The sequence below is a fragment of the Salvelinus sp. IW2-2015 genome, linkage group LG8, assembly GCF_002910315.2.
Source record: "Salvelinus sp. IW2-2015 linkage group LG8, ASM291031v2, whole genome shotgun sequence".
Lineage (NCBI taxonomy): Eukaryota > Metazoa > Chordata > Actinopteri > Salmoniformes > Salmonidae > Salvelinus > Salvelinus sp. IW2-2015.
This window is the reverse complement of record NC_036848.1, coordinates 18876538-18896687: the sequence shown is the minus strand read 5'-3', so window position 1 is coordinate 18896687 and position 20150 is coordinate 18876538. Positions and strand designations below refer to the sequence as shown.

The following is a 20150-nucleotide window of genomic DNA, read 5'->3' as shown; positions in this document are numbered from 1 at the left end:
GTCAATTGTCAGTATAAATGATTTGATTGTAGCAATACTGGGTTACATCAATGACACATATAACAAATAATATCAGATATGATCAGTGTTCCCGGGAAAATAGCACACAGTGGATTTGTCATTCTACTGCAGTAGTCTTAAAACCGAGGCAGAATAATTCATTGCTGGAGGGCTTAAGCAGCAGGACACAGCGGTGGCTCTAGGTGAGTAAGGCCCCAGGGCCCTTTTTTTTTTTTTTTTTTTTACTCAAACCCAATACAAATACTCCCGTTATGTGCAACAAGATAACAACTGACCAGAGGCCTGTGCCAATCAGGCTGCCCAATCCCACCCATTCTATGTTCCCAAATTGTAATGGGAATGGTAGGACATTGCACATTGGAAAAGAGACACTGGCACAGCACACAGCCAATTATTTCTGTAGCCAGAGCTCTGTTTATATTGGCGTCAAAGAGTAAAAAAGCCACTGATTATACAATAATAATACTGTGTTTTCTTTACACGGATGACTGCATTATACAGGGGTGTTTTTACATTAGGCACAGGCAACTAAACCTGGAATTAATAAACCAGTTCTGAGGCACTGTTTTAATTGTATTGCTCTACCTCCTTATAAAATAGGAAAAATAACTCAGCAAAGAGAGTTTGTCACAAAACTGAATGCCCTGAATCACTGTTACAGGCTCACTGCTAATCACTGCTATAAATCCATCGATTTACATGCACATGCACCAACAGTAATTCTTGTTTACTTATTTTCTGTGTTTTTTTAAAGACAATGTAGTCATATGAAGTTTGCTTTCTGAAATACAAATGGATGTGCCCTGTAAAAGATTAATGAAGCCATCTTTGACTAAAATTGGAGCATGGGTCTCCTTTGATGAAGTCAATGGCAAATACATATTTTTTTGAGGAAAACCCAATGTTTCCACTGATAGAATTCTACAACAATAATCCACTCTGTTGTTTGAAATATAACAGTGTCTGGTTTGCTTTGGGGGAACAACTATATATTAAGACAACCGCAATCCTTGAATGTATACTATACCTACGGAGTATGCATATCCGAAACCCTTACATAGATGTTTATCTGCCACGGTAAACTGCTAATCACATATTTGTACATATTCCTTCATCATCCTTTGTTATTTTAGAGCTTTCGCTCATCTTTTTTCTTTCGTGAAGGAATGTGGTAAGGCGACAGCAACACTATTGGTAATCAGCAGACGTACTCCTGTTTGACAACAAGATAAAGCCTTTGAGGAGACCGTTGAATACGGCAATAATCACAAAAGGACGGGCGGGCGGCTCTGCCGCAGCTTAACCTCAACATTATAGCAAATGCTGCTGGGAAATCTCCCCCCGTAATGCCCCTCTCTAGCATCCTCATCTTGTGGAGATGGAAGCTTGGAAGCTCTGGTTCTAAAAAAAAAGAAGCTTCTTACTACCTTAGAAGACCCTGAAAAACTCTACAGTTTTGTCTGAGCCTCTCTGAATCGAATAAGCAAATCTTTTACATCATCAGATGAACGCAGAAAATAGCAGCTCACGCTATATACCAGTGAGATGTTTTTTTTAAACATTTTGCATAGCAATATTCAATGGGGTATTATTACATCACAGTTATATCACTTTGTCTATTATTAGTAATATGGTTATTAGAATATCATATTTGCGGCACTCTGCAGTAGATAGTAATTTCTATTACTTTATACCTGAGTCTATTTACATGCAATATTACAGGAAATGCACATCTCCTGCCATAACAAGAAAGAAAACTATTGTTAATAATGTATTACATTTCTGTAGCACTTTTCATAGAATCCAAAGTGCTTCAAGAGCAAAAGAACAAACAAGCAATATATCATGACAGGCCAACCAATAGAGGCCAAGTCTATGAAAGCTGTTAATCTCACTTTTAGAGTATGTCAGTAAACAATTCTACTAAATCCACTGCCTTTTGATTGTTTGCTTCCGGCTTATCGGGATACCTGGTGTTGCTAGTTTTCTTGGTAGCATTAGTTATTCAATGTTTATTTGTTTCTCTGAGCAAATTAACATCCACTGTCCGCTATCAATGAATTAATCCTGACAATAGATTGCGGTGAGCCACTAATGACACCAAATATAGAAACTGTCCAAAAACTATTGAAAGTCAGGTCCTGTACTTTTTGAATAAGACATCTATTATAATTCAGAAAATTAATATTGACTCAAGAGCATGGCCATCTGGCTTGCCTTTTTTTGTACCATCATCTTTGAAACGCAAGAGAAAGGCCATCATGTATTATCCAGCCCAGGCTGAATTTATATTTTGTCCACTAGATGGCAGCAGTGTATGTGCACAGTTTTAGACTGATCCAATGAACTATTGCATTTATGTTCAAAATGTTGTATCAAGACTGCCCAAATGTGCATAATTGGTTTATTAATACATTTCCAAGTTCATAACTGTGCACTCTCCTCAAACAATAGCATGGTATTATTTCTCTGTAATAGCTACAGTAAATTGGACAGTGCAGTTAGATTAACAAGAATTTAAGCTTTCTGCCAATATCAGATATGTCTATGTCTTGGGAAATGTTCTTGTTACTTACAATGTCATGCTAATGATGCTAATTACATTAGCCTACATTAGCTCAACCATCCCGCGGGGGACCCAGCGATCCTGTAGAGGTTTTAAATTATATTTATCTCAGTATTATGGATTTCCTGATAATAAAATAAAGTGTTTCATATCACAGCACACATGTTTTTCATTGAAGATCTTAATTAGATATACAATGGTAGCCAATAGTCTGGTATCTCAGTATAGTGCCTATCTCCAAACAGGACTCATATACAGTGTAACAACTGTTGTCTGAATAGACATTGACAACTATGTTCAACTCTTTACTGTTGGAAAAGTGACCCATTTGATTGAAATGAGTAGTCAGTACCATACATCTTTCCACATGCACGTATGGCCCAACCACCTAGTTCAATGGGGCGGCAGGTAGCCTAGTGGTTAGAGCATTGGGGTAGTAACCGAAAGGTTGCTAGATTGAATCCCCGAGCTGACAAGGTAAAAATCTGTCGTTCTGCCCCTGAACAAGGCAGGCCGTCATTGTAAATAAGAATTTGTTCTTAACTGATTTGCCTAGTTAAAGAAAATAAATGAAGACAGATCTCATTGGGATTGAAGATAATGTGAAAGGTGATTGTTGAATACAAAGAGCAGTGTGTTCCCTTATGGTTCTGTTCAGTCGAAAGTGGACTGGGAAAAAACCTTGTATTTGCTTTAGGTATAGACTCCAAAGCCATGAACAAATGGTAAGGCTACAGGAGAAGTCTAGAGCCAATTTTTTCTTCTTATACCAAACACTATGGGCTAAATGTTAAACGCAGGGCGCAGCAGGAGGAATAGGTTGCAAATGGAGCACTGTGAGGACAACAAGTAGGTGACAAATTCTTAGTGACAGTCGGAACATTTGAACCGCACACAAACACACACGCACACACGCACACACATTACTTTTTATGTATTTTACATTTGTGTGACTGTCCTTGTCTATAAGTGTATCAGTGTTTTGTAACGTGCCATGTTTTTCATTTTTTTGTGGACTCCAGGAAGAGTAGCTGAAGCTTCTGCAAAAGCTAATGGGGATCAAATAAACAAATGAACCACATTCTAGAAGCAAAACTATCGAAGAATCATGCACTATATGCATTGGAGGAAGAAAAATGCAATTTTTGCGAAAAACCCCTCATTATGAATTCAGCATACATCAGGTCGTAATTTATATTGAACGTTGAGAAAAAAGGGGGAAAAAAGTCCACCAGATTGTACGTTTCACCATGGATTTTTCAGGCCGCTGTTTTCTCCACCCAATTAGGGAACATTACCTGGAGCGGTTCCCACATGAATGTTTGAAGAGTGGGGGACTTCCACTACTACATTAGAGTATCTCTCTACTACACATGTGCACTAACACTACACCACCTGCATTCAGGAGACGGAGAAGGGAAAAACATGCTGTGTTGATCTCTGCCGTTTTTCTAATTGCCCACTAATTACCCAGTCAAAACCTAGCCTCTCCAATCAGTTCACCAGAGGGCATATTTTAGGTCAGTCATCATTCATGGAGTAACAGTATGTGGTTATCAATCATTAAAACATTGTTTTGCTAATCTTACACTAATGCTCATCAATCATGTTTTCCCCCCAAGAAAAGAATGTGCAGAAAATGAAGGTGAATGGCATTGATTGGTCTCAAGGCCCAGAGCCAAGGGTCTATCCATCTGTGTTTTCCTTCTGTTTTCTCCTCAACCCTAACGTCATCAGGCAACATATTAATAATTCAATCATTTTTGCCACTGACATGTTTTCTTCTCTCTCTATCCTCTGCAATTTTTAAAGAGGATGCTCATCAAACAAAGCTTTTCCTCTCCATTTCTGAATTCTGTAGACTAACATTCAAAACTGCAGTACACATTGCAGCTGTAGTGCTTCCTTATAACTATGATGAGTCATTAAAAGAAGGAAGTTCAGACCGGTGTTTTTCCTCAACAACCTGAACTGTGACTGTTCCACGTGTGCTGATCACAGCAAAAATGTCAACAGTCCTTATTGAAATTCAGGAGTAAACCCCACATATAGCCCAGCTAGCCAGGCACTGAGATAAAAACATATTGCGCCTAAACTATCTTTGTCCTCATGAGAGTAAACAATTTATTTTCCTTTTGTGAATGACTGGCAATTTTAATAGCATGACTGTCCTTCTCTTTTACTGGATGTATAATTTTGGCACCTCCTGTGCTCGACTCCGACAGTCAGACAATGACTCTTCTCAGCTCTTGTAATTGAACAGGAGATACGTTTCCTCTCTCTCTCTTTTCCTTCTCTGTTAGGTGATACAAGGAACAAAGTGACACGCCGCAATTTAACCCCGTAGAGTCGATGTCCACACCACCACGGAAATCGAATTAGCATAATAATACATCAAAATCCGTCCCAATCAAAATCCGTCAGTTTAAGCTAGATATATATATTTTTTGCATTGGATGCATCTCAATCCACAGCATCCGCAGATGTCGCACTTCGCATCTGCGGGGAAAGTTGACAGCTAGAGTGATGTTTGTCAGACCATGAGACATCCTGAAAATCTCTTCTCACAAAATCGTCAGTAGCGTCCAAACGGTTTGGCCTACAAACTATTATGACCCCCTCTATGGACTACGTACATGTTGATTGTTTTGGTCTAGGATGCCCTGAAGGTCCCCTGATACCAGTTGAGTGCCAAAAATAAGGGGTTAAATACACCAACAACAAAAAATCCTGATGTTTCGTATATATCTCTCATATATAGGACAGACACGTCCTTCATTTTTTGTGTGGAACTATCTGTTGTTCCATTTAGTCAATCTGTTATTCATTGCATTTGCATGTGCTAATAGCAGTAAGGCCAAATAAACATTTTCATCCAAGTTTTTTCTATACTTCAAAGGGTCTTAAAATTCCAAATTAAATAACAAAATGATCCTTGGTTTGACCTTCTTAATTGCCTCCGCATATTGGCCAGTAAATAAAACAAAATGTCAGCCCCACCATTTTCTCACACTCTACACTTGTTGAATTACTGGAAATGTAGTCTTAGGTAGGATCATTCACATAATATCCGTTTGATCCAATGATCCAGGTCTTTGCCATCTTTAAGCCTTGGGGTATTCTTCCATATCCCTGATAGTTTAATGAAATTCATTATTTGCTTAATTAAGCAGTCGCCTCACCTAGTCTCCCGTTAGTGACTAACTTGCTGATTGAACTGTAATGCTTTATCAACTAGGTGTGTGCCTTAATTACATGGCTCCCACAGACTCAAGGGCAAGATCCCCAACCTACACACCTCGCCAGATGGGGAGGTGGTGTCATTTCGCTGTGTCCCTATCCTTCAGCTTCCCTAGGCTGCAGACTGTCTTTGAAGGGGGTTCTTTGTTCTATCCCGGTGTGTTATTAGTCCTGACTGAGCCAAATAAACAGATGGGATCCTCCGTCGTCTGCTGAAAATCATACGGCAGAATGCCGAAACACATTAAATAGGTGCCGATTATACTCCCTGATTTGAAAACATAAAGAGGGTCAATGAGGTCAGGTGTCATAGCAGTGTGGCATTTCCAGTAGAGCATTCAAAAAAATGAAGAAGTGAAAGAGAGGAGGAGAGAGTGAGGTGCCACAGAGTGAGTGATTTGTGTAACTTGGCCCCATCCATTTATGTTATGTAACAAAAGGGCTCCTAGCAGCTCCGTTCTTCAGCAAAGGCTGATTAAGCCCAGGCATGAGGAGGGACTTAAAAAGGCTGTTTTCTAGAGGGCTGGGCTAATCAATATTGACAAGTGTTCCTCAAAGAGAGTAGGAGTGATTCATGTTTCAAAGTGATTAAATTGCCCATGCTACACGGCTACGCTCTTCTCTGTTTGAAGAGAACCCTTTGACTAGAATGTCTCACTGAAGTCTCTCCCTCAAAAGATGAACTTGTGTTGTTGTCCCCGGCTGAATGTGTAATCTTCTCTCTGCCGCTGTCGTGCATCAAGATGAATTGTCCAGTGTAGAAGGTAGATGTTGTGATAATAAAGCGCATCTTCTATATATTTTGTGCGAACAGTGCGATTTGTACTTAGGCTTTCAATAAAGAGGGAGGCCTTCAATTTTACTTAGAGACAGGTTAGTACTGCCTAGGGCACAGGCAAAGTGCTAACAATAAGATTAAGACAGCCGGCCCTGAGTTCTAATCTTCAGGAAGAATCAAGCTTTTTATCAAAGTGAATTTACTGTTTTCCTAGTGTGAAGCGTCTGTGTACGCTGGTAAAAGCTCCTCTGCTATAGGAGGCAAATGAAATGAGAAACTCAAAGCCGCACTGTGCTACCAAGGTGGATAATAACAACTGAGGGTTCAGACACAGGTGGGAGAACACTGACAGAAAATGACAGAATTGCAGCCCTAAATGAGGTACCAACATAATTACCATTGGAGTTCTGGTAGCCCTCTTTTTTTCCGGGAACTGTCAGCTCTTTAATGACAATATTTCAATGCCCTATGATCTCTTCCAAAGCATACACCAACCAGACTGATCACAGCAAACCATCATGTGTTAAAGTCCCCACTTTACCTAGATAAAATAACAAAAAATGTGTTTTAGGGACAATTGTTATTCATATAGTCAGACAACACATAGACCATTTATGAGGCTTTACTCCACCAGGATAAAATGTAATGGTATAAAGGGGTAAGTTTATGGAGCATTGTATCTAACAATCAGATTGTAAAGGATCTCAAAATAACCCATGTTGAAGCCATCAGTATAGTGTTGCTACGGAATAGAGCGTTGGGAGCATCAAGTAGTTCATAAAATGGACAGCATACACTTGTTTCATACCTGTTCCATTTTCCCATCTGAACTCAACGGCTTTGTTTGGTGTGCTCTGTCATCTCACCTTAATTAAACCTTCCATCCTATCGAGTAGCCCAGATGTTTAATTTACTCATGTGGACTCAATGTCTTTTCTTGGTTTGCTCCATCTCAACATACACGATCATCACTTCCCTGGCTGCATCCCACATCATTTGCTTTTTAAAGGAGCATAACTGCAGGGCTGAGGTGCTGCATGGGTGGATCTCCCGTAAAACTGACAGTCAGCAGCATGGTGCCATGGGTGTGGCACACAGCTGCAAAGTGAACATGAATACATTAAATGGGAAAAGATATGTAACCACAGGATTTACTTTTTTCTTGTTTATCTCATGTCTATCTATCTCACTCTATACCTTCTCTTTATCCTCCACTCTCTTCTCTCGCTTCCCTCCCCCTTCTTTCTAACCTCTCCCCCCTCTCACCCTCTGTCTCTCTCTCCCGCTCTTTCTCTCTCTCCCTCACCCTCCTCCTTCTCCCTCTCCCTCTACATTTGATCTCCCTACTTCTTTCCCTCCCGCCACCTCCTCTTATCTCTCTCTCTCCCTTTCCCTCATCTCTCCCTCATATCTCTCCCACGTCCCTCCTTCACCCTCTCCCTGTTTCTCTACCCATCCCTCACTCTCCCCTCACTCCTGTCCACTCCATTCTCTCCCTCATTCTATCCTGCATCCCCCTCCTCACATCTCTATCTCTCCCTCCTCTCTCTTCCTCCTTTCTCCCACCTCTGTCTGTCTGTTGACTCCCTGCCCTCTCTCTCCCCTCTCCCCTCTCCCCTCTCCCCTTACCTCACTATCATCTTGTCCATTGACTGCAATGTATTGAGATTAACGTCAACCCTGTGATGCTCATCTTCTCCCATTAAAAGCAATGCATTGACAAAAACATAAACCTTGTGACACTCACCTTTTCCCATTGACTGCAATGTACTGAGAAAAACATCAACCTTGTGACACTCACCTTTTCCCATTGAATGCAATGTACTGAGAAAAACATAAACCTTGTGACACTCACCTTTTCCCATTGAATGCAATGTACTGAGAAAAACGTCAGCTACTCTGACAGTTTACCTTTTTTTGCGAAAACGTGCCAGGATGACATTTCATGTTGATAATTTGTTGAAGAGATAACAAAATGGAGACGTAAACACCTGATGGCAACTTCTGACAAATCAATCACCTGAGATATTGCATCAGACGCAGGGAGAGTTGAGGATTGCAGGAAGGCTAATGTCACACACTACGGCGTGCTACGTTCTCTGTGACAGTGCATTGTTCAATTGACCAAATATCACGACTTGCATCAATTTATTTATCTGATTTAGTCGAGACTGAGTAGTTTAACCTTTGGATCCTAGCATTTTTATACTGCATCAATTCCAGTTACCAAGGCACAAACACTAAATGGGAAATTGATAATTGTGGCCCATCTGTCATGAGTAATCTATGAAACTGTTATCTTAGACTCATTCAGCTATCCCTGTCTCTCTCTCTCTCTCTCTCTCTCGCCAGTCGATTTGTATTCCTTGTACACTTCTCTTTTTGTTGCTGCCAAGCCAATAAAGGGGATTTGACTGCGAGGGCTGCGCACCCTGATGTTTGATTGACAGGTCAATGTTCCAGGAGAGATGCTGGGAAATGATCTGAATATTTAACATTATAAAAACTAATTCTACACCTTGTGCACTCTCCAGAATATATCCAGCTGAGGACAGAGGGAATAGAAAAAAAAATTGTTGAAAATGTCATTGTGTTCAAGATGATCTGGAAAAATCTATTAACAATGCTGACAGACTGTCAAGTGGAGTTCTATTTGGTGAGGAGACTGGAAGTTAATTTGAATTACACTTGCCGAGTTGACTTGACTGAAGATGAGCTGGAATTTCATCAAGCCCACCCATTCATTTGTTTGGTTGAGCAACACCCTAAATTAGCTGGCGTCACAATGACCTTGGAAAAAACACGTGGCGAAATGACACATTGATGGAGCACATCTAAACCCAAACGGACATTATCTGCATTATAGCCCTATGTAGTATGTACAGGTGTTTGTTAAATATTCTTGGTAAAGTTCATCAGAAGTTTGGCACGTAAACCTCAGTAATTCTAACGAGTAGATTAGACTTTGTTCTTGACTTTTTGTCGGTGGCCTTTGATGACATTATTGAAAGGATGACAATCGACAGCCAAGGTAATCCTTGAAACATTCACTTCAGCGACGATGAGCCTTCATGGTAATGTCATGTTTATTTTGGAATAGCTGAACCCCATGTATTGACTGAGCCCCATACAATGGGTGTTCAGCAATGGAGAGAGAGATCATTCGATTAACTGTGGTGCATCGAGTACAGCAGCTTAAATAAGACATATGGCCATCTCAGTCAGCTGTCTAACTCCTCAGTCCTTAGAAGCCATTTCTCTGTGTCTCATTTCCCACAGTATTGATGTATTTAAGTGAGCTGCCCAACAGCCTGAGGGGACTGGATGTTTTATAGATCGCTTGCAGGGTGTCGGAAGTCAAGACACACCTCACAAGTGGAACTCAAGCCTTGGCCTTGCTCCTAGCTACTCAATATGTCTCAATAGACGTTGTCATTTTTTGTGCGAAGTAGGACACTTTTGACACCTTCTTTACAATGAGAAAGAAAGTTAAAGTTTGCTCATCTTCAGCTGTAAACCACTTAGACGGGTTGTTTTCAAACGATCGATCTCCTGGTTGTCACATTGAATGTGAGTAATTGTCTCGGACGGAAAATCAACCGAAGTATATTAAGACATATTGTCTCGACTTTGAAATAAGAAGGTATAGGAAATATAATTCACTAAGCAATGATATTATAAAATACAGTGCCCTATGGAAAGTATTCAGACCCCTTGACTTTTCCCACATTTTGTTACGTTACAGCCTTATTCTAAAATGGATTAAATAAATAAAAACCCTCAGCAATCTACACACAATACACAATACAAAGCGAAAACAGATTTTTAGACATTTTTGTAAATGTATTAAATACAAAAAAAACATAAATACCTTATTTACATAGGTATTCAGACACTTTAATATGAGACTCAAAATTGAGCTCAGGTGCAACCTGTTTCCATTGATCATCCTTGAGATGTTTCTACAACTTGATTGGAGTCCACCTGTGGTAAATTCAATTGATTGGACATGATTTGTAAAGGCACACACCTGTCTATATAAGGATGACAGTGTATGTCAGAGAAAAAAACAAACCATGAGGTCAAAGCAATTGTCCGTTGAGTTCCGAGACAGGATTGTGTCGAGGCACAGATTCCAGCACATCTTCATTTAGGTAAAAAAATGTATGCAGCATTGAAGGTCCCCAAGAACACAGTGGCCTCAATCATTCTTAAATGGAAGATGTTTGGAACCACCGAGACTCTTCCTAGAGCTGGCCAACGCGGCCAAACTGAGCAATCGGGGGAGAAGGGCCTTGGTCAGGGAGGTGACAAAGAACCTGATGGTCACTCTGACAGAGCTCTAGAGGTCCTCTGTGGAGATGGGTGAACCTTACAGAAGGACAACCATCTCTGCAGCATTCTACCAATCAGGCCTTTATGGTAGATTGGCCAGATGGGAGCCACTCTTCAGTAAAAAACACATCACAGCCAGTTTGGAGTTTGCCAAAAGGCACCTAAAGACTCTGAGACCATGAGAAACAAGATTCTATGGTCTGATGAAACCAAGATTGAACTCTTTGGCCTGAATGCCAAGCGTCATGTCTGGAGGAAACCTGACACCATCCCTACGGTGAAGCATGGTGGTGGCCTTCATCATGCTGTGGGGATGTTTTTCAGCAGCAGGGACTGGGAGATTAGTCAGGATCGAGGAAAAGATGAACGGAGCAAAGTACAGAGAGATCCTTGATGAAAAACTGCTCCAGAGAACTCAGGACTTGAGACTGGGATGAAGGTTCACCTTCCAACAGGACAACGACCCAAAGCACACAGCCAAGACAATGCAGGAGTGGCTTCGGGACAAGTCTCTGAATGTCCTTGAGTGGCCCATCCAGAGCCCGGACTTGAACCAGATCGAACATCTCTGGAGAGACCTGAAAATAGCTGTTCAGCAACGCTACCCATCCAACCTGACAGAGCTTGAGAAGATCTGCAGAGAAGAATGGGAGAAGCTCCCCAAATACAGGTGTGCCAAGCTTGTAGCGTCATACCCAAGAAGACTCAAGGCTGTAATCGCTGCCAAAGGTGTTACAAAAACGTACTTGAGTAAAGGATCTGAATACTTATGTAAAAATGATATTTCAGCTTTTTATTTTGTATAAATTAGCAAATATTTATAAAAAACAGTTTTTGCTTTGTCATTATGGGGTATTGTGTGTAGATTAATGAACTTCTTAGGGATATGAGTCCCGCTAGCGGGACAACTTCCGGGAAAGCTGGAGGGCGCGCAATTCAAATAAATAATCATAAATATTATTGATTTTAAACATTTATGTATATATAAGTGTCTTATATTGGCTGAAAGCGTAAATTCTTGTTAATCTAACTGCACTGTCTGATTCACAGTAACTATTACAACGAAAACATGTCATGCGATTGTTTTGAGGATGGCACCCGACAACAAAATATTTTTCCACCGGCACAGGTTTCATAAATCATAAAATTCACATAACGATTAAATATTCATTTACTTTTTGAAAATCTTCCTCTGATTTGTCATCCAAAGGGTCCCAGATATAACATGTACTGTTGTTTTGTTATATAAAATCCTTCTTTATATCCCAAAAAGTCAGTTTAGTTGGCGCCATCGATTTGAGTAATCCACCCGTTCAACTTGCAGCGAAAGGAATCCTAAAATCTACCCCTAAACTTTGTTTAAACAAGTAAAAATACATTTCTATTTACTCCTGAGATAGCCTTAAATGTAATCGAACTATATTATTTCTTACGGAAAGAAGTATGTTCAATAGGAAACCGATTTTAGCAGGTGCGTAATGTCTTCATGGCGCACGCAAACACGAATTTCCAAGACTGTGTCCTTCTGCTAAAACTGATATTTCTTATTAATTTTTTAAGTTACAAGCCTGGAACCTTGAACATAGACTGCTGACACCCTGTGGAAGCCATAGAAATTGCATCCAGGGAGCTAATGTTCAATATGACCTTACTCTTGCATTTCTAAGAGGATGGTCTCTCCCCCAAAAATATTTCGGTTGGTTTTTCTTTGGAGTTTCTCCTACCATATCTATTGTGTTATATTCTCCTACATTATTTTAACATTTCTACAAACTTCAAAGTGTTTTCTTTCCAATGATACCAATTATTTGCATATCCTGGCTTCAGGGGCTGAGCTACTGGCAGTTTATTCAGGCAGGAAGTGGAGAAAAAAGGGGCCTAGCCCTAAGAAGTGAATGGAGAAAAAACGATTTAATCAATTTTAGAATAAGGCTGTAACGTAAACATTTTTGGAATACCTTCCTTCCTACTGTAGTGTTTGTTTACCAGAGATGGTAATGTGAAGAACAGCATGACGTGCACCAAAGTCAAATTAGGATTACAGGAGGTTCATTGCACCTTAATTGGGGAGGATGGGCTGGAGCGGAATTAGTGGAATGGTATCAAATACATCAAACACATGGGGTTACAAGCTTATCAACATTCAAAGCAAAATTACTGTCCCATTGTTCCTCAACTGCAGTGTATGATATACCATGTTCTCTGAGTCTCTACTTTTATCCAATTTAGAGAACACAATTTCAAATGTTGGTACATAAGACCAAATCAGGGTTGCAGGGTCACAAATCATCGTAAGAACGTATTAACTATTTCGTTAACGATGTCATTTATATATTTTGAGACTTACATTGCAATTTTGCACATTACAAATCTTTATAAACACAAAAAATTAAGAGACAGAAATAGCATGTGGCTTCCATTTGGCTGCATAGGGGAGTGTGAGAGGAGAGAGGTCACTTACACAAAATTGTTTAAAAAAATGAATGAAACATTTAGTTAAACTTTTTGTTAACTTTTTAGTGACAGGTCATTGAACATTTGAATATTCAAAAGATGAACATTAACAAATAAGAAGCCAGAGAACGGCTGTGCTGTCACCAGGAAGTGACATCACACTGACCTCTCCCACTCTCCTTTGCAGCCAAAATGGAAGCGAAATGCTATTGATTGTCTCTTGATTTGTCTTGTTTTTAAAGGTTTGTAGTGTGCAAAGTGCAATGTAACTGTAAAAAAAAGTGAAATAACATTGCAAACATTGAATGTTTTATGAGTTTTATGATTTAGTAAGATTATAAACGTGTTGACATTAGGCTACCATTGCCTAGCTAGCCATCTAGCTAGCTAGCTACATTACCCTATGTTTTTACTAAATAAAATAGTTATTGCTTTGAGTCTGAAATGGGAAATTGAATTTGAACACTTTGAATATGAATCTTTGTCAAATGAATTAAAGTTACATCAAACTGAATAATGCACTCCTGTCTCGTTAGTTCTCCTGGTTAGTCAATTGTCTGCAAAGGTTGTTAACGTAAACTCACCCCATTCCGTACAAATGTGCGCAACCGCAACATTCAAACGAGGCCACAAAGAAAACTAATGGGACTGTAGCGACTGTGTTGACTTCAAAATCGGGGGTGTGAACTAGATTTCTATTCAAGCGTTGATCGACATGGTAATGGCTCTATAGTATTGGAGAAAAGTTGAAAAGACGGACCCTCCGTTACATCGTGATGTGTCATGTCGTAACGTACAGCATGCATAAAGCAACTATTTCTGTCTTACAATCTCTCTCCACCAGGTGTAGCACTTCTCTCATCGTTTAAAAACAAGAAATGGACAGTGACGGGGGTAAGGGGGTGATAGCTAGTCATTTTTTGCGTCATCATTGCATGCGATCATCATTCTCAAAGCCGCTGTTTACTTCTAAGATCCCTTTAGCACTGCCCTAAAAACCCGATTCAAATTCGACACAAACCTTCAAATAGGTATGTAATGACACAGTATATAAACACTTTATAATATTTTATTTACATTTTAGAGGCGATAAGGTGATAAGTTGGACAGATCGAGTGAAAATAAGCAATTTTCCCACAAAACCTCTCTCCTTCTCACTATCACACATTAGTTTCGCTTCCCCACCCGCCATTATTAAAAAGACCCGACGGGGCTCATTGCCTGCTTGAATTATGCAGAAACTGGCAGCGATTAGGTCATGCAATTGATAATGTTGGAAAGTGGAGAAATTGTGCTTTACAATGGTATTGACATTACAGTTGATCTGGAAGTATTACGTTTTTGGGGCGCTAAAATAAGGGCAATTGTACAGACCAAGGCGATGTACAAGTTTACGTTACATTATAAGTACAAAGTAATCAAAATTCACCTCAATTTACATTAAGTTGCAAGCTCCTGGGTTAGTACATTGTAAACAAATTAACTGAAAATGACCGGTATTTAATGACAGTGTGTGCCTTGTTTCAATTGTTGTTGCAAGGTCCAAGCCTATTTATCACCCCGGCTATTAGATGTGGATTCGATGGTATTGGCAACTTGTAGTACAAAAGCTTAGTCACCTCCTGTACTCAATGTTCACCCACGACTGCGTGGCTGCACACGACTCCAACATCATCAATTGTTCCAATTGTGTAGGACTGATCACAGACAATGATGAAGCAGCCTATAAGGAGGAGATCAAAGACCTGGAAGTGTTGTGCCAGGACAATATCCTCTCCCTCAACGTCAGCAATACAAAGAAGCTGATCATGGACTATAGTGGACTGATCGTGCTTCTACATCTGCATTGCTTGCTGTTTGGGGTTTTAGGCTGGGTTTCTGTATAGTACTTTGTGATCAGCTGATGTAAAACAGGGTTTATAAATACAGTGCATTCAGTAAGTTTTCAGAATTTCACTCATCAATCTACATACAATATCCCATAATGACAAAGCAAAAGGTTTTTTTTACATTTTTGCAAATTCATTAAAAAATATATATATATCACATTTACATTAGTATTCAGACCCTTTACTCAGTACTTTGTTGAAGCACCTGTGGCAGCCTTGAGTATTCTTGGTTATGACGCTTTAAGCTTCTCCCATTCTTCACTGCAGATCCTCTCAATCTCTGTCAAGTTGGATTGGGAGCGTTGCTGCACAGCTATTTTCAGGTCTCTCCAGAGATGTTCAATCGGATTCAAGTCCAGACTCTGGCTGGGCCACTCAAGGACATTCAGAGACATGTCCCCGAAGCCACTCTTGTGTTGTCTTGACTGTGTGCTTAGGGTCATTGTCTTGTTGGAAGGTGACCCTTCCTCTAGGAAGAGTCTGGGTGGTTCCAAACTTCTTCCATTTAGGAATGATGGAGGCCACTGTGTTCTTGGGACCTTCAATGCTGCAGAAATGTTTTGGTACCCTTCCCCAGATCTGTGCCTCGACTCGTCTCGGAGCTCTACGGACAATTCCTTTCACCTCATGGCTTGGTTTTTGCTCTGACATGCACTGTCAACTATGGGACCTTTATATAGACAGGTGTGTGTGCCTTTCTAAATTATGTCCAATCAATTGAAGTTACCACAGAAGTTGTAGAAACATCTCAAGGATGATCAATGGAAACAGGATGCACCTGAGCTCAATTTTGAGTCTGAATACCTATGTAATTAAGGAGTATATTCTAAAATTAGCAAAAATGTTTAAAAAAAACTGTTTTCTCTTTGTCATTACGGGGTATTGTGTGTAAATTGTTGAGAAAAATGTTTTATTTAATTCATTTTAGAATAAGGCTGTAACGTAACAAAATGTGTGGAAAATGACAAGCACTGTAAGTAAGCATTTATTTCTCTGTTAGTCCAGATCTGTTGTTCCTGAAGCATGTGACATATACAATTTGATTTAATTAGTTAAATGTAACAAGGTCATATTATGGTTTGAGTTATTAACATGGTAATTCACAGGTGACTTTCAAATGTGTAATTACAAAACATTAGTTACATAGTTGAACAAGAAAATGTGCAATAGCATCAGTAGTTTTAACAGGTAGAATAACCTTCAAGAGAATGTGTAATTACACATTCCCTGTTCCAATTGTGTAATTATTGATACCGCAACAACCCTTTAACCATGTAATTACATAGTAAAACATATGTAATTACATAATAAAAACCTATCTCACTACTGTTGTTACTACAGTTATTACTGTGTAGTTACATAGTAATAGGGACAACTTCATTTTAAGTGTTACCAATCTTGGTTGTAATTCCAAAACCCTGATGATGATGTTGTGATGTATGCTACTGTGAAATGCAATATTTCTCCCGAGAATAGAAGCACATCATCATTGACATGGTCATGCTGGTGCCCTCCAACCAAATAGCTTCACTTTATCCAATGTATCATGTCAAAATGGCAACCGAAACAGTCTGTGACCAAAAACACTTATTTAACCTTCAGACTTCAATTGCAAGTCACCTTTACGAACAACCCGAAAAAGAGAAACAAAGAGAGGCTAAGGAGAATATAGTTTAAGCGGCAAAGGCATGAAATCGCAAAAAAAGATACAAACGAAGTGAACTTCCCTCGCAGACATAACTATTCTCACGAACACAGACAGAAAGAAAACCATTGAAAGATGTTCCACAACAAAGGGAATGTGAAAAAGGCAATGAAATAAACCAAATGAAAGTCAATACAGTTAGTCAGCAACATAGTGAAGGAAGAAGGTGGGGATGCAAGCCCGGTAGATGAATAGCTACAGTAGTGTGCTTAAGAGAAAAGAAGGCATAAAGTCAGCCATTCCTTTAGGATAGCATGAAAGAGGTCTAGAATTGTATAATTTGTTCAGCAATCATAGACTAAGTTTACTCTGGAGAGAGAGGATAATTGTACGTTTTGGGATGTAAGCAAGAAAACCTCAGAAAAACAGTTTGCCAATCCAATGTCATACTTAGAGTCCATACCGGGTGGATACTTTCTTGAGTTTCCGCAGTAGCACATAGAAAATGCTAACTAACACACCAAAACACACATAATGTACATGCGGGTACTGTGTAGACCAGATACAGTATATAAAACAGCTATGTCTAGAAATGCATATGGACTTTGGGTTCACACCTGGTATTAAAATGCATCTTCTGCCTAGTATATTCAGTTTTAGAGATGTGCGCCATTATGCATCAAACATGTCCATGCTCTAATCGGATTTCCCATTGCATTTAACGGCCTAAGCGTCTCAATTATACCACAACGCACAGGTGTTCAATCGGATGAGACCATGCAGCATCAGATCACAATGCGTTTTCTGCTCATGTTTATCTGGCCAGGAACTGACAAACTCACTGAATATGGTCTAATAAATACAGGACGCATTTCAATACCAGGTTTACATGGGAGTCTCTAGGAAAATAAGATTGTTGTGTTTTGCACCAAAAAAAATGGTTGCGCTTTTATAGGTTGTATTTTGTTGTTGTAGGCTGGCCCTCCTCAGCCCCTGAAGTGCAAGGATTTCCTCTGTGTTGTATTAGGAATGTTGCATTATCTCGCCCTGGCCCAAATTCTGTCACACCTCTGGATTGCAGAGGTTCTGTTGTGATAACATCCAGTAGGTCTGATATCTGATTGATTGGAAGTTGACTCAATAGTATCCTATTGGTCAGCACCTCAGATTTTGAATACAAACAACTAAGATATTATAAAGGGGTTGGAGATTCATTGTCTCTTTCTATTCTTTGTTCCTGACCTGTGCTGGTCAGAAACACACACTCTCTCTCTCTCTCTCTCGCTCTCTCCTATCCACCCCAAGGAAGCTTGGGGCATTGCCTTTCAGGCTATGACTTCTCCCTCTCTGATCATGCCTAGAGTAATGCCTTGTAATACTTGTTAATGCTTTGTAACTTAAGCTTTAAGCTTTATGTATGTAATTTCATTTATTTTACAAATAATACTTGCATTTTGCATTCACTTCTCAGGACCATTCCTGGATCTTAATCAGCTAAACACAATACTTGATTGCACATGGTTTCACTATAATGTTAAATGGAGTCAGTCAGGTTTATCAAATTTAGATTGTTAAATATTACCACTAAATTGTCTGATAAGAATAGACTGTCGAAGAAGAGTGTGAGAGTGCATGCAGTCAGACTACGGTAATTAGTCAGCTTAGCTCTGCGTGGGTAACAGGGTAGCTGACCGTTGGCTTCCTCTGCTGCCACAAAAAATACCAGAGGTTGTTCCCTCAATCAAATATGCCTATGATTGCCATCAGCAATTACCTGCAGAAATTATATACCTAGTTCCCCGTCTCTCCTTATCTTCTGTGTAGAGAAGAGAAGGCTGGCTACGGGTCACAGAAAGAGGTCAGAGCTTGTGTGTTTTCCATTTTTTTACCGTCTGTTACTCAGGACCTCGTCACACAGTCCATTCATCATTGTGGAGTAATTGCAGTAGAGCAGTCGCCTTCCAATGTGGAGCTTACGTGTTCTACACACCTGACACATGGGTACAAAGCTAACATGCTAATCGCTAGTAGAGCACAGGCTGTAAATACGCCATAGTACACTATATGCTAGAGCATTTTCACCTTTCCATCATTTGCTAGGCTACTAACAAGTCATAACTAAATCCTACAGAGAAGCTCATGGTTTGGGAGATACAGTATACTGTATATTGTATATACACCTAGCCCACACTGTGGCCCTATTTGGCTTTAGAGATATCCCAGGCTTGTGTTGTGAGTCATGTCCACCTCTGTTCTTCTGAAATCTCTTGGACTTCTGTGAAGGGAGTACATTAAACATTAAAATGAAACTGAACTTAAAAAATAACTTATCTGGTTGAAAACAGCCTATGTGGCATCAATATTAGTCAAACATTTATTCCAGTGCCAAAATGTACTCAGAAGTGTAAGTAGGGTAATTTTGGTAAAAAAAAGTCAGCACATTCCAAAACAGAGTTTTGTGAGATTTTTGTAACTAAATATGTCACAACATAACAGCTGCCCGGTGTGCGGTGGTGCATGCTATCCAATCGCTCACCAGAATTAACCTACAACAGAATCAACCTATAACCCGCCCATTTATTTACAAACAACAGAAGTAACAATTAGCATACAATGCCTCTGAGATGTTCAGACAACAATATATAAGACATTGTCGCAAAAGTTATGTTGAACGAATGAGAGTTTTTCTTTATAAACTTTTTTTTTTTTTTTTACATAACTCAAACATCCTCACATTTGTGAGCTAACATTAGCATCACAAACATAACTTTCATCAAAGATACGTAGCTAGATCTAGAAAACAGGATGCAAACTACATTACCGCCAGGATATGACATAGTAAACATAACACATTCACATCTCGATCAACAACCTCAAGACTGAAATATTGTTTTTCTTAAAGAGCAACTGCCCCTATAAAACAACTTCTCATTTATAAAACAGTCTACAGTACCAGTCAAACATTTGGACACACCTACTCATTCAAGGGTTTTTCTTTATTTTTACTATTTTCTACATTGTAGAATAATAGTGAAGACATCAAAACTATGAAATAACACATATGGATTCATGTAGTTACCAAAAAAAAGTGTTACTTGAACTATGTGAATTATTTATTTGGGTTGCAATATCTGAGGCTGGTAACGCTAATGAACTTATCCTCTGCAGCAGAGGTAACTCTGGGTCTTCCTTTCCTGTGGTGGTCCTCATGAGAGCCAGTTT

At 39.5% G+C, this 20150-nt stretch overlaps 1 protein-coding gene across 1 annotated transcript in view; it reads left to right on the top strand.

Annotated features, from left to right (window-relative positions):
• The window catches only part of LOC111967572 (leucine-rich repeat and immunoglobulin-like domain-containing nogo receptor-interacting protein 2), a 400902-nt gene that overhangs the window by 90738 nt on the left and 290014 nt on the right, over positions 1–20150 (top strand). The gene's annotated exons all lie outside the window — the stretch shown is intronic.